This window comes from Egretta garzetta, unplaced genomic scaffold (genome assembly GCF_000687185.1).
Source record: "Egretta garzetta isolate BGI_Z169 unplaced genomic scaffold, ASM68718v1 scaffold586, whole genome shotgun sequence".
In the NCBI taxonomy this organism is placed as follows: Eukaryota; Metazoa; Chordata; class Aves; order Pelecaniformes; family Ardeidae; genus Egretta; species Egretta garzetta.
The window spans coordinates 77,480-91,731 of NW_009259978.1; positions in this window are offsets into that span (position 1 = coordinate 77,480).

Here is a 14,252-nt window from a genome sequence, read left to right on the forward strand (position 1 = left end):
GAGCATTAGATTTCCTTCAGGCAAATTCTTCCTCTTATTTTCTTATGCTTCTGTGACCCTGTATGCAAAATCTATGCACGCTTTTGATCTGCAAAGGGAAAATGTCTCAACTTCTTTGCGTCTTTTTCTGGCAGTCTGGGTCTTTCGCGTCACCTATATTTAGGCAGTGAGAGGGTCTCTACTGTGAACCTCGACTGGCCCAAGAGGGCCAAACAGAGAACTTACTTACAGTTACACATACCATAAGTAAGTACCTGTCTTTTACCCCTAATGATTTCTTAACCAGAGAGTAACAAAAACGCCAAGATTTTAAGTTTGCCGACTGTCACAGTGAGTGACTTCTATATGAAAGATACGGAATAAACGGCTGTAAACAGAAATGCAACTGTGAGATATATCTTTGGTACCTATCTTCCCGATCAGGGTCAGCCCTCTACAAAAACACTCGTTCTCTTTTGGGTTTAGTTAATAAGCAATTCCGAAAGCCTGCCTCATTCTGATGAGCCCTCCTTCTCGGAAAGGTTCACTCAAATTCCTGTGGTTGTCTCTGCCCCTCTTCCTGAAGCTGCTTATGCTTCATATTTACCACCATTAAGAATAATGGAAATTTCATTCTTTTGTTTCTAAAAGTGCTGGAGATGCAGTGAAGTGTGTTTTCTGAATCAGCCTGCAGGTGTTAGAGAAGTCGCGGTGCGAGTGCTTTAACGAAGGAGTATTGATTAGTCATAAGGTTGCACAAAGTCTTCTGAGAACGAGGATGAGAGCCGGAGCTCTGGTACACCACAGCGCTACTTCCTCACAGCACAGGAGATGATGATCCCGGTTCCTGTATTTTCCGTGCGGCCCGTGATTCTTGCTGCAGAGAAGCACAGTTGCAACACCCGTGCTGCTGAATACGTTTTTCCACCTACAGTGCTGATGAAATCTCTGGGTTAGAGGCAGGAGAAGCACCTTCGAGTTCTGCCCTGAGAGGACCCGGCACGTGGATGTCCCTGCAGCACAAGCACAATTATATAACGCATCTAAACCCACCGCTATTGCTTCTTTCTCTCCCTTCTGATCTTTCTGTTAACCGGCTCAATTCCCCTTTGTTCACCTTGCTAGCTGTTCCGGATCCTAGCGCTATGCATTTAATACTCCACCCTTGCAGCTGGACTTCCAAAATTCATTAATGGTGATGTTGAGCATTGCTTCAGCAAGGTCCCTGAGCCTCAAGCAGGACATTAATGGTTGACTCAGAACTTTATTCCCAGTTTTCAGCAGTTTGAAGGAATCCAAAATTGCAGTCCTTCCTTTCTGTGCCCCTTGGCCAATTCACAATACAATCAAAAGCAATTTACTGATTGGGTTTGATGGAAAATGTCTGCCTTTGTATATTCTTGGGGTTTCCCCATGTATGTAGTAACTGCATAGGAAATGAAGTCATCTCCAGAAAGGGAAGTAGTATTGGAAAAAAAAAAAAGAAAAAAAAAAATGGACAGGATGCTGCCTGAAGAAGGATCAGAATGTTCATGCTGCTCAACATGCAGCAACTTCTTCAACAAAAAAGCGACCGCTGTGGTTTAATTGCAGTAGCATTTTTAAGAAAAAAAAAAATTGCAGTAGGATTACTCAGGGACTTTCCATTGTTTCAGCTGGTATCATCATGCATTGTCTTTCATATTAAATAAATACCTTTTTTCATTAATCATCATAAGCAACTGAAAACCAATTACAATACACGAACCAAAGAGTTACTCAAGCAAATATTTTATGTGACAGGGCCAAGACTTCCATGACTGAGCAGAAACAGTAGTTGAGAATAAGGACAGGACTGGGGAAGATACTTAGGAGTAGCACTTGGTCACGCTCCCTCCCTTGCTCCCTGGCCTCCCCTTGGCAAGTTTCTATCCCCTCAGCTATGCTGAAACTAGAAGTTCGTTTTCTAGGTAGCCTTTATCTACTTGAGGGAGGAGGATAAAATAACAACAGTTCTTCCAGAGCTGTTGTACTTTCAAGCCTGTAGCAAAGCAAAGCAGAATTAACCACCCTGTGCTGCATGGGTATTGCAATTCCAATCACCCGCCTACTGGTGTACATCGGGAATGAATGAAAATCAATGGAGTCACAGTTCGGCATTGGATCTAAATCTGAAGAGAACAAGGTCCTGAACTCAGAGGCGTGAGATGATGCAAAGCTCAACAGCTATTAGGAGACAGAAGAGAGTGCGCTGGCCTCAAATTCCTGTGTGTAAATCATCAAAGCATTTTTTAGTCCTGAATTTTCAGCTGTATGGAGGAAAAATCAGTTTGAACTGGAGATGAAGGGCTTGCAAGTGTGCTCCTTGCCTGCACCTGAGGTAACAAAGGGTGAGGACAGAAGAACTTGGAGAGGAAGGGAACCGCCATTTGCATTTTATCCCCGAGGGCCCATCTCCATCGGGTGGGAAGCTGGCTCCTCGTGGGACTGATCGTCACTGAGCAGACTGTATGTATGTTTACATCACATGAAACCAAGACAGAGTTTTTTAGCTCCTTAAACAAAGTCCTCTGATGCTGGAGCTGAGGAAAAATGCTGCCGAGTAAGTGCCAAACTGGAGGCCCAAATGGAACTAACACACCCAAAGGAATCTGCTTCTGGTGCAGTCCTGCTGGTCAGACACTGCAGAAATATTAGCTGACTCTAGGCACGTAACTTTTTCCCAGGAATTAATTTCTGCTGGTTTATTTACAGGTTAAATATTTGCCCTGCTGAGTGCATGGTGTCGATTTTTGCAGGTTAACAATTTGTGTTTGTTCTGCTCTGTGGTATTGCTGTGGAACAGATTGGTTTCCCCTATTAATACGTACAAATAAGGATTTGCGTTGCAGTTGCACCTGGGTATTCCGCTTCCCCCTGCAGTTGTTATGGACGCTGAGCAGAAGTCAGGAAAGTCAGCTGAGGTGGGAGCAGACCCCGGGTCCTGTCTCTTACCACCCAGTCCCGCTCCTCCAGAAAACAGAGCAAAGGCAGCACCTCCAGCATATGCTTTTTCTGATTGGTAAGACTGTACTGGAAGGCAATGGTTTTCAGGGGAACCAAACTAATTTTTCTTGTCATGGCTTTCCCTCTTCTTTCCTTCATTTCATGTTGTTATTTTGTTCCTGTATCAAATGGAAAACCCCAGGGAATAATTTACATTATTCTGGCAATTCCTGCTATGGAGAACTTCCTACAGTGGATTTTGTAACACTGGCCAAAAGTCAGCAGCAAGTCAAACAAATGTTTTAGCTATGACCTGTTTTGCCTGCTCCTGCTCCTCGCAGATCTGTAATAGCAAACCAGAATAGCTGTGTCACTGGGAGAGTTTGTGAATTTGCACCTTGGTTTTTTCCAAGCACTCACAAGTAGCTCTCTAGATTTATAAAGGCCCAGTGATAGGAAGACAGAATTAATTTTTTTTTTAAGCCTCCATAGATTGCCAGCAGTATTATAGCACTTTTGGAAAGCATTTCTATCTGTGTGTAAAGTTTCTCAGATGTTGTGAACTTTAAATTAAAAATACCGTTGTTTAGCCGTGTAAATCTGCATCTAACCGTCTTAGCAGTTATACTCTGAATCATATCTCCTCACATCCTAAGTTTCTAGCGCATTTGCAATTCACCCTGGTGTTCTGGGGAAAGTGATGAATCTATTCTTTAACTCTTCAGAAGAAAGTGACTTGCCAGTTGAGAGTAGTGATTTGTAATCTGACCTAAACACTTCCTACCCAGACTGACCCTCTTCATCCGAGGTAGCTCCGATCTCTGCATGACTGATTTGTGTACAGGATGACTGTGGGCTGATGTTTACCAAACCACCGTCAACCAAGACCTGAGCTAGCTTGAACTGTCACGGTTAGAATTGCAAGTGGTTTTACACCTTTAGCAATTCCTAAGGTGTGCCCTGAACTTCTGAAAGCCCTAATCTCCCTCTGCCATTCCCACCCTACCCTCTCTTCAGTGTTATGCTTCAGCGTTTGTCCTTTCTGGGCTTGGATTCTCTTTGAGTGAAAGGCATCTCTCCTGTTGACTGTAGGAAAAGTACTTGTCATTGGCATTCAATGGAAGATGGGAAAATTACTCTTATATATCACTGTTTCTCTTACTTCCAGCCCAGAGCTAATTTACTCTTATAAAAAGTAATGTAATTAGAATACAGGAATTTACCCACTTTGGTTTAGCATAAATAGCTGTGTTGACACAGACCATTAGTGGTCGATGCCAAACCCAGATGTCTGAATCTTTACTGTAGATCAAATATATAAACCTACAGCAAGGAGTTTGATTTTCCCCAGCACTTTTTTCCCGAAGGTCTGCCGATACCTGCTCGTTAAGTCCAACCTGTTGAGGTATCCAGGAAACCAGTTAACCAGGAAACCATCCACTATGACCGTAAGGCATGCACTGGGGGTAGTCGCTGAGCCGAACGTTTAACCACCCACACAAAACAATATCTCTTCCCCATTCTTCTTAGGTGTAATAACCACTAGAGAGCTTGGGAACAATTAAGAGTCATTATAAGCTTCGATTCCGTCTTTTATGATCTTCCTTTCTGAAGTGGCATGCATGACTGCACGCCGGCAGACAGTCTTTCATAAGGATCATCCTTTCGATCACACATATTCTTCAGAAAAGATTTCTATTAGTTCTGCAAAATCTCCGTGATTTCTGCAGTTTTGGAGGAGAAAAACTTCTTGGATAGTAAGATGTCCTCCAGAAGAGTTTCTCATAGACTGTCAAAGAGTAAATGAGAAATGCAAGAGACCTGGGACCCCTTCTAGGTTAGGCTTTATGTTTGCATCTACTTTTTGGCTTTGATGAGGTTTAAAAGGTTCTTTCCTGAAAAGATAGTCTTCACGTATTATAGTTTTACTGTTCTACTTGAGGCATTTGGCCAAGTTCTGTTCCACCAAATCCACTCAGGATTTGCTAGTATTGAAGGACTTGAGGTACTTTGAGACCATTTTTTTCTCCTTCATGCTTAGTGTGTCCTTCCTGGGAATCTGAGATGGTCCAAAAGCAACTTTGACTTTCCCACTACCCAGGAGGTCTGATGGAGCAAAGCTTAGAGACTAGGTGTTCCTCAGAGCTGGTAGGAAATAAACAGAGCAACGCTGTAAGCTCACCATTCATTGTCTGATCTGTAATACAGCCCCGAGAGCGAGAAATTCCCCACTTCACCTTTTTCTGGTACTAGCATGAAATCTATCAGCACTACTAAAAATGTTTTCCCTTTCTCTGAAGCTGATGCGAACAAAACTGTGTTGCTTTGAGGTTCGCTGCCTGCCATCTCAAAAATGTAGCCCTTACACTGTCTGTAGGTTTCATTTTGTTTTGGAAAAAGATGCCTACTTCCCCATATCACCCAAAGATATCTTTCAGGTTTATTTGGATTCAAGTGTTCCATGTCTGACTTCAGAGATTTCTCACTCCCTATTTCAGGCAACCTCCTCAACAAATCATTGCATGCACACTCTGCATTGGAAATACTGATGTCCAATGGCACTGCAGGTGTCATCCAACCAGAAATCATTAACCTCTTCCTGAGCCAGATTGAGCATCACAGTTTCACAGAAAGACATGAGAGAAGAAGGTTGGAAGAGCCCTCTGGAGAACACCCAGTCCATGCTCATACAAGCACATGCGTGCGCACAGACACACATCCTACCTGTTCAAAGCAGGGTCAACTACAGCAGGTTGCTCAGGACCTTGTCAAGTTGAGTTTTGAGTACCTCTAAGGATGGAGACTTCACAACCTCTGTATGCTTTCGGTTTATGTTTTGTCAGGAGGTCCTTGTTCATCCACGCAGGCCCCCTGCTGTCTTTGCTTGATTTCCTCCATGTTAGGACGGACCACTCTTGAGCTTGGCAGGGAGGCGATACTTGAAAATCAACCGGTGCTCCTCGACCCCTCCGCTCTCCAGGATGGTCTCCCATGGGATTCTTCTGAGCAGATCCCTGAGGTCTGCTTTCCTGAAGTCCACACCTGTGATCCTGTTTTTTGCCTTGCTCCCTCCTTTCAGGATCCTGAGCTCTACCGTTGAGGTAGCCGCATTTGCCCCCAGTATGATTTATGCTAATAACCTAATCATTTTGGGGGTCGTAACAGGAGAGTGACATTTCTCAGGCCAGCAAGGAGCACCATTACAAAAACTGTAGCCAGGTTTTTGCCAGAACCTGACTCTGCGACTCACTCAGCGTCACCTGTAAGAATAGGTGACAGGGTGATTCATGAATCCTGGCAAAGCCGTTAGGTGGTGACAGTGACTTTGCCAATGTATGGCATTTGGAGTTTCAACCTTATGTCCAACCTTGAATCTTGTAAGTGGCTGCTCTAATGCTCCTCCTACTGTACATGAGCTTTAATGTTACTTTTGTGTTGACTTCAAATTTGGTACTGATTGCAGGTGGAGCGTGATGGGTGTTTCGAGAGTGACAACAGTCTTCATGAGCACAGGAGGCCTAGCAGGAGTTGGGACGTAAACAATTTTCAGCCAATAGTACCTTAAAGAGTAATTACCGAGTGCCGTACCCAAAGTGTTTGAGTAAGCATGTACTTATGTACAATTGTGTTGACTTGGAGCCATCTTTGGTGAAAGCTTTAACTTATATGTGTGGAACTGCAATGATCCTGTAACCACACTGCACCTCTCGGCTCTGTTTCTGGAATTCCTAAATGCTTTTCTCTGTGAAATGAAAGTCAGTTTGGAAAGTACTGGAGAGAATAAAATTGTCCCGTTCTGTGTACCAGGAGCAGTGGCAGGGGCTCAAGTACTTTATCCCACTCTGTACAAGTGGTGGTTAGTTGTAAAATACCATGCAATTATTAGTTCATAAGGATTTGGCATGCGTCCAATTTAGTGGCGGAGATGTAACAGTATTTTTGATCAGGGAATGGTTAGTAAACCTGAGTTTGAAAACAATTTCCTTCCACCTAATGTTGCGAAATGAGCAGGATGTGCACTTGTTGACTTGAACGTCACTCCGTTCACCTTTCACATGAGGTTTCGAAGTACACTATAGAAGTGTGGGAAAGGGAATACCTACAGACTCAACTCATAGCCTTTCGTATAATCTTTAAGTAATAAGACTTGAGTTTCAAGGTATAGAATTGGACAGGAAGAGAAAAAATGAGCTCTGGAGTATATTTGTGCAGCCTCATTGAAGTTTTTAGGTTTTTATGTCCAGTTCCAAGATAGAGCTCAACTTATCATCGTCCTTTGAATCACTGCCTACGGAAAGATAGGTTCAGAATGAGTAAGCTCGTGTGTTCATTGTTGCTCTGGCCTATACACTTCTGCCACGATAGACAAGAAGATCCCGTCCAAAGCTTTCTATCACAGTAGCACTTCTCATACTTTTCATGCTTTTTTTAAAGGTGTTTTGTGATACTTGTGTAAAAAGTTGCTAATGAAAAATTGTGTGTCGTGTCTTAAAGTCACCATGGAGCATTTGTAAACGAATGCTTGTAATTCCACATAAGCCAGTGCACGTCCTACTCTTTTCACAACCCAGTCTGAAAGGAAATGCCAAAGATTATGGTAATCCCTTACCAAAAGAGATTCCAGATGGAAAGCATGTGTCTGTAGTAGAAGGCATAAGAGCAAAGTAGTTTGGTTTTCATATGCATTTTTTCAGTACTTACATGATTTGTTGACAGTTAGAAGTGTAAACCAGGTGGCACAAGTTCAGGCAACGAATGAATTGCTTCCGTTCTGAAGATACGAAAAATTACATTTTACTCTTTAGGCAGAACATTAAGGCAAGTTGTGCTACACCATGGTGAGGTCCTCAGAGTCCTCCTTTACTGGCTTCTCCGTATTTCTTTTCTGAATCAAAGATGTTTCCCAATAGCCAACAGTTATTGCACTGTTTTACTATGTTTTGGATGGATTAATGCAGAAAGGAATAGTGTTTCTTATTAACATGGAGTCAAATCAGAGTTTCAGTGGGAGACTTTTGGGATCTGGGAATAGGAATGGGGTGAGATTTCTGAGGCGCTTGTTATTACAGACATGTTTTTTTCCCTCCAGTGCTGGTCATTTTAATTTTTAGGGCGATTCTTCCTTATATATTTGAGGGGGCTCCCATTTTATACTCTGGCTCTATGATAGGGGTAGTGAAATAACTAAAGAGACGGTGCAGAAGCTGCACTGCGGAGGTGGGAACAAGAGGCCGGGGCTGAGGAAGGCATAGGAACTTCTTATGCTGGCTTCCCCAAAGCTGCATGTCTCAAACTACACCTTCAGTTGTAACAACATAGCCTAGAAAATTATTCACTGTAATCCCTTGTATGAAGCTGTATTAGCTGGCAGATGATATCTGAAGGATTAGCGACAATTGCTGTAAAGCCTTGAAGAACTAAGGTGCCATCAAATTAAGTTATACAACACCACGGAATTACAAGACATAATGATATTCTTATCACAGAACGAAAGCTGTCTTTATTAAGCCTCACTAACATACAGGTCGCTGCATTTCATGGCAAGTTCAGTCACGTTGGCTCTTCCTGCTGTCTGCGCTGGGAGTGAGTTAAGACAGCGCTGGACGTCTCTAACAGGATGTCTTTAATATCCCTTCACCTCAACAGCGGCCAGGGAGGGTATCAGGTACTCGGGGCTGCTCAGGAAGCAGGCAGACCATACCGTTATTACTTCTACTTTACACCCACTATCACAACTGTAGCATTACAGCTAGAGCATTGCATTGCGTGTGACTGCTACGGTACAAAGGGAAAACAAGCAGGCTGGAGGCCGAGGAGCAGTTGTTGCCTCAGGTGAGTTGCTCGCAGACGTGCCTCGTGCCTTTGAGACTGTGTCTCCCTGTGCTCTTTATCTGCAAAAGGCAGCCTCAGTACATCGCATCTTTGCTGTTTTTCAGGGCCCCATCCTCAAGCCCGGGTACCAGCCGTCGCTCGTTTCAAAATGAATCATTTGTTGTGGGGACATCCAAAGGTCATTTTCATGTCTTCCTTTTGCTGGGAGGCAGGAACTTGGTAATGAATTCCAGCAAGAAAATAAAATCATACCCACGTCATGTTGCAATCCCATTGTGTTGCACAGTGGCATCCTGGGTGCCCTGTGTAAGAAGCCGCTTCGGCACTAATGGCACGCAAGCAAGGACGCTGTCATTTTGAAAGAGCAGCAGTGGTGGTCCCTCTTCAAGGACAGCAGGGCAGCTTCCTGCCTAGGAGCGGCAATCGGCATTTTGACATTTCTGCTATGCGAGAATGATTCTGCCCAAGCAGGCGGCATTTCGCCACTATTCAGCCTAAGTTCCTGGTGTAGCTCATTAGCGCGTTCAGAATAATCATCGGTCCCTGTAAGAGGATCAGTAAGTGGATGCATGAGATCCTCTCTTTCAGCATAAACCCAGCAGACAGCATACGCTTATAAAAGTCAGGAATGGCAGAGTGCACACGCAGGGTTTCTAGGAGCACTTGCAGTCTTAACCAGATGGCATCTTTGCAGCCTTTGGTGCAGGGCGTACAGCAGGTTATAAGACCCTAGCACCAGCAAGCGTCCCAGGTTCCTGTTTTTGAAGAGTATCCAGAATAATGAGCTGCTTCTCTGAAGCCGAGCTGTTTCACACTGCCTCAGCAAAAATGAATAACAGCAGCGGTGACTCGGCACGCTGCCCCATCGCTGAGCCACAGCTCTTCGAAATCAGACAGAGCCTTTCCACACGCTTCAGCACGCTTGCACAACCAGCAGCTGCTGGCTTTTGTCCCGAGCGGCGAAGAGGAGGCCTGAATCACAAAGCTGAGATCAGAATCCGGATCTGAAGCTCCCATTCCCGTGTGGGTATTTGAATCCAGAAATTTAGGCTAAGGCTCACCCCAAGGATATGAAATCACTTTGTAAGAAGAAAAAATAGATGTGCCTATTTTCTACAGTGTTATCTGGTATGAGATGCGACGTTAACATTCTGCAGGCAAGTTAGCGGCATGGCCTTTGATATTTAGAGTTGTACCCTTGAATCTGCATGTGGATACTTAAATAAGTGGCCTGATTTTCACATTTGTAACTGCTGTTGGAAGTTGCTAGGTGTCTGTGAGAGCAATAATCAAGGCAGTTTCAGTGCCTTTCTTTAGAAGTGCCCACATGTGAGCATGAACCCCTCAGGAATTTTCACCTTAAGGCAAGTCCCTTGTGAAAGAAAAATATAAGGACAACCCAGCACAAAATCAGCAAGTAAATTAGATTTATTGCATACATATGATGTGGAAGATTGGTAAAATCTGAAAAAAACCAATCGCATGCCTAAAGCATGAGCCTGGCACCCTGGAGGTTCCAGTCCAGCTCTTGGCTTTGGTGCAGAGTTTTGTGACTCTGGCGTAGTCAATTAGGCCACGATCTGCAAAGGTCTCATGAAAGACAAGGCCATCAGCCTCAAAGGTCATTCCAGAGAAAATTAATTACCTCCAAAGATTTAAGTTTTATTTCTTTGTGCCTGACTTCTCCTTCCTAAAATTACATAGCTGCACAGACTGAAGCTGCCTGTCTCCCAGGAGATGTGTTTGATTTACCGTGACCCTTCTCCAGAGGTTCAGAAAAAGACACGCTCTAAAGTATCCAGCATGGAGGAAAGTTAGTTTAAAGGCCTTGAGAACCGAGTGATTAATATTGTAATTTTGTTAAAGAATATATACCCTTTAAAAAACAGGAGCAGAGGATTGCCATGGATTATGCAATTAAATAAAGTATTGGCAGAGTTCTTAGGCACGACAAGTACAGACCTCAGACAATGTAAGTGAAACTGGGTTTCCTTTTTGCAAAAGTAGGATTTCTGAGTTACCAAGTACACTTCAAAGTGTGGATCCAGAAGACCTTTGAAAGAAACATCACCTTCATTCTGTGTATTGTGTGTGAAAAGATGCAAATTATGGGTGTGAGCTTATCTCTAACACTTTAGGCACTTCAGCCTTTTAAAAGGGAAACAGAATCTGTAATTCAGAAAACCAGAGGCTTCCTTTCTTCCTTTCTGAAATAAATCCACCTTGTAATCCTCCGGGAAGGATTCCGGCAATGCATTTCGCCCTCATGGCATTTCATAAACAAATAAACTCACTCAGAAAAAAGCATTTGGGTTGGATTTTCGTTTTGCTCCACACCTTACAGACAGGAAATTCAGCTACAGGTCACACTTCTAATGTAGAATTTGCATGTTTTATTTCTCTTTTGCTTTACTTGACCTAATACATTGTTGGGGATTGCAAGGGTCTTAGTCACCCACTGAAGTCACTGCGGTGATTTCCTTGTCACACTTTCCACTTGTGTAATCTGATCTTTTTTCCCCCCATCTCACATGCCTTAACAAGATCGATTAAGTGAAAAACACCACCAAGATTTTCTTCTAGACTTCTTTCAGAGCAAGTTTGGTGGAAGACAAACTCCTTAATCCAAAAGCTACAAGAAAGGATATTTTCCTGTTCACAGGCATGGCAGAAGCAGCCTCTCGCACTTACAACAGAGTGGGCTCGAGCAGCCGTATCCATTCCTGGCTTTGTCCAGGTCTTAGCGTTTTTAGTTCAGATTTTTCTCTTTAATAATATTTGGCTTTGCTAGGAATATTGGAATTTCTCTTTGCAAGTGCTTAGCTAACAACTTCAAGCAAGCAGGAGACTGTAGTACCACTTCAGCTCCTTTGCCCAGGACCAGTTACCTTCTCTGCCTCTGAACCATTGTAAAGCTTACAACCGAAGCCGGACATCTCACGCCCTTTTTCTGCTCTCATTCTCAGGCAGGTATCTTTCCCCACGTATCTTTGAGCCAGGAGGTATGTGAAAGACTGGTAAGGCAGCCCTTCCCATGCATGAAACATCCTTCTCCCTGGAACCCACTCCGAGTTTCATCCCCCACCGCCTTTCCTGTTGAATTAAACCAGCGAGGGCCATTCCCAGCGTGGTGCAGTGACTGCAGGCAGTTATGGCGTGGGCAGCCCTTTCCGTGGGTCCAGGGGTCCACCTGGAGGCCAAGGCTGACACAGCAGCTCCTGCCACTGGGGCCGCCCTCAGAGCTCGCTCTCGATGCTGGTAAGAGGCAGTTCAGCCCCAAATCCAAACCCCGTACCTTTAGCCCTGCGCTCTTCATGCACATGGAGCTCATTCCGCCTGACCATTACTTATGTACGAGGAGCTCATTCCGCCTGACCATTACTTATGTACGAGGATGTTTTGCTCTCGCCCGGGACGCTGCCGCTGTGTGGTGAGTGAAGTCGCTCCCCACAATTGCTGTCCTGGCTGTAATCACAGATTGGTATCATTAGATAGGAACAAAAGATCACCGATAGGAGACTTGATCGATACCTGCTGTACCATACTTATATTGTATGTGAAGAGTTTTAGAGCACGAGGAGAACTGTTTCCTCTCTATATGTAATTCAGCTCGTTAAGATGGATGTTTTCACCTTCCTGATTCCTGATGGAAGTTTTCACCTTCATGTCCAATGGCGCAGGTCCCAGAGCAGCTCTGTGGGTCTCAGACCACCGCCCTCCAGTAAGAAAAGTGAGCACTGTCCAGTCCTGCCTTCTGTTTCTAACCTTTTACTGTTCTACAAGAGTCATTTCTCCCCTTCTCTCTTGCAGAATCTTTGGTGATGGACATTGCTATTTCCCCCAGGGAGCCAGAGTAACCCTGCCACCGGGGTCCCCGCTGCCTGCAGGCATCCTAGCAGAATTTTAGGGATAGTCCTTTGCTTTCTCACTCTATTCTTTGTTCTCTTTTCTACTCATTTGCCTGGTAAAGGCATCAATTTACTGGTCTGCAGTTTTCCGGACATTCAGAAGAGCTATGTTTAAAATGGGGCCATTTTCCAGTCTGGTACCAAGGCACGTGTAAATGAGAGGTTTGGCATCCGCTGTGTTTTATGTCCACACGTAGCATGTACAGTCGGTACTGCTTTAATCTTTTCTCCTGTGGACCATTCCTTAACCCTTCCCTTCTAATGGCCTCCTTAACCCTGTTCAGTGACCTGGGCCCTTAGAACACCTTTCCAACATACATTTAACAGTTATTTTTTCTGCGCTCCAGAGTTAATAGAGCCTTCTCACACGTGGTAACTCAAATGCTGACAGCTCTGACAGCCCCTCCACCAGCGGGAGAGTAAATTTATTTCAGCTTCACCAGGTTAAATCCAAGCTTTTGTCGAAAGGAGTTGTCAGCCCAGGGGATGCCTCGGGGGCTGCGCCACCTCGCGGTGCTTCCCCTCCACTGCAGCTGCAGGGCTGCCCTGGGGCTGCCGGGCCGGCACCAGTTCGTGTGTTCCCCTGGATTGTAGTGGTGCTGACTTCCATTAGGTATTATTGCTATTGTTAGTGTTTTTACTGGAATGGGGATTTATTTCACTTCCTTAGGAAGGACAAAGGCTAACGAGTGTGTAATCAAACATTTGTAGTCTAAAGAGTCAAAAAAAAAGGAAGAAGCCCAGTAAGACAAGCAGTTGGCATCTCAAATAACTTCTCTTAGCATATCATCTTTACATGCACCCTCTGAATGCAGCAGAATTCACTCAGTTTGTGTACAGGGAAGGCTTGCAATAACATGTTTTTCTGGAAAGAGACTTGGTGGAAAAGAGAGCTTAAGAAAATCAGAGGAAATCGAGATAGCCAAGGTGGGAGCTGGCAGAATTTATTTTTACATTCATAAGAAGTTCTGACAAAACCCAAGAGCCATTTTATGTTTATTTCAGCTGGTAAATTAAATACAGAGTTATACATTTTGCAAGACAAATGTAAAGCTATGAATATTTAGTTACTAAAATCAGCATTTGAACAGATACTGCATTAATTAAAAAAATTACTCCACTTGTGAAAATACTTTAACAGCATATGAATAAAATCACTTTTACTCCACATAGTCAGCTTGTAAAATTTAAGTGCCTCAGCAACATGGGCAATCGGGCCATAGATCCAAGTTCCCAGGTACAAACAACAAGAGGCACAAGGATTTGAGTGTCTTAGCTCAGTCCTTTTTAATTACATTTGCCATTGTGTTTGCTTTTAGTAGTAAAATAACAAGAAGCAAAAGCCCCAGTTTAAACACAGATCTTTGAGGAGATATGTCTTACACCCAGCATCTGGGCCAGCAGCCCAGGCAGCCTGGGAGATGGAGCCGAGCAAGACGAGCCGTGACTCACATTCCGTCTCTGGCGCACAGTCTGCTGCAGAAGCCAGCAGGGGCCAGGGCAAGCTCACCGTGTCGGGGCACAGACTACCTGCAGCCCAAGTCCCCGCACGCTACTCCACCTCTTCCC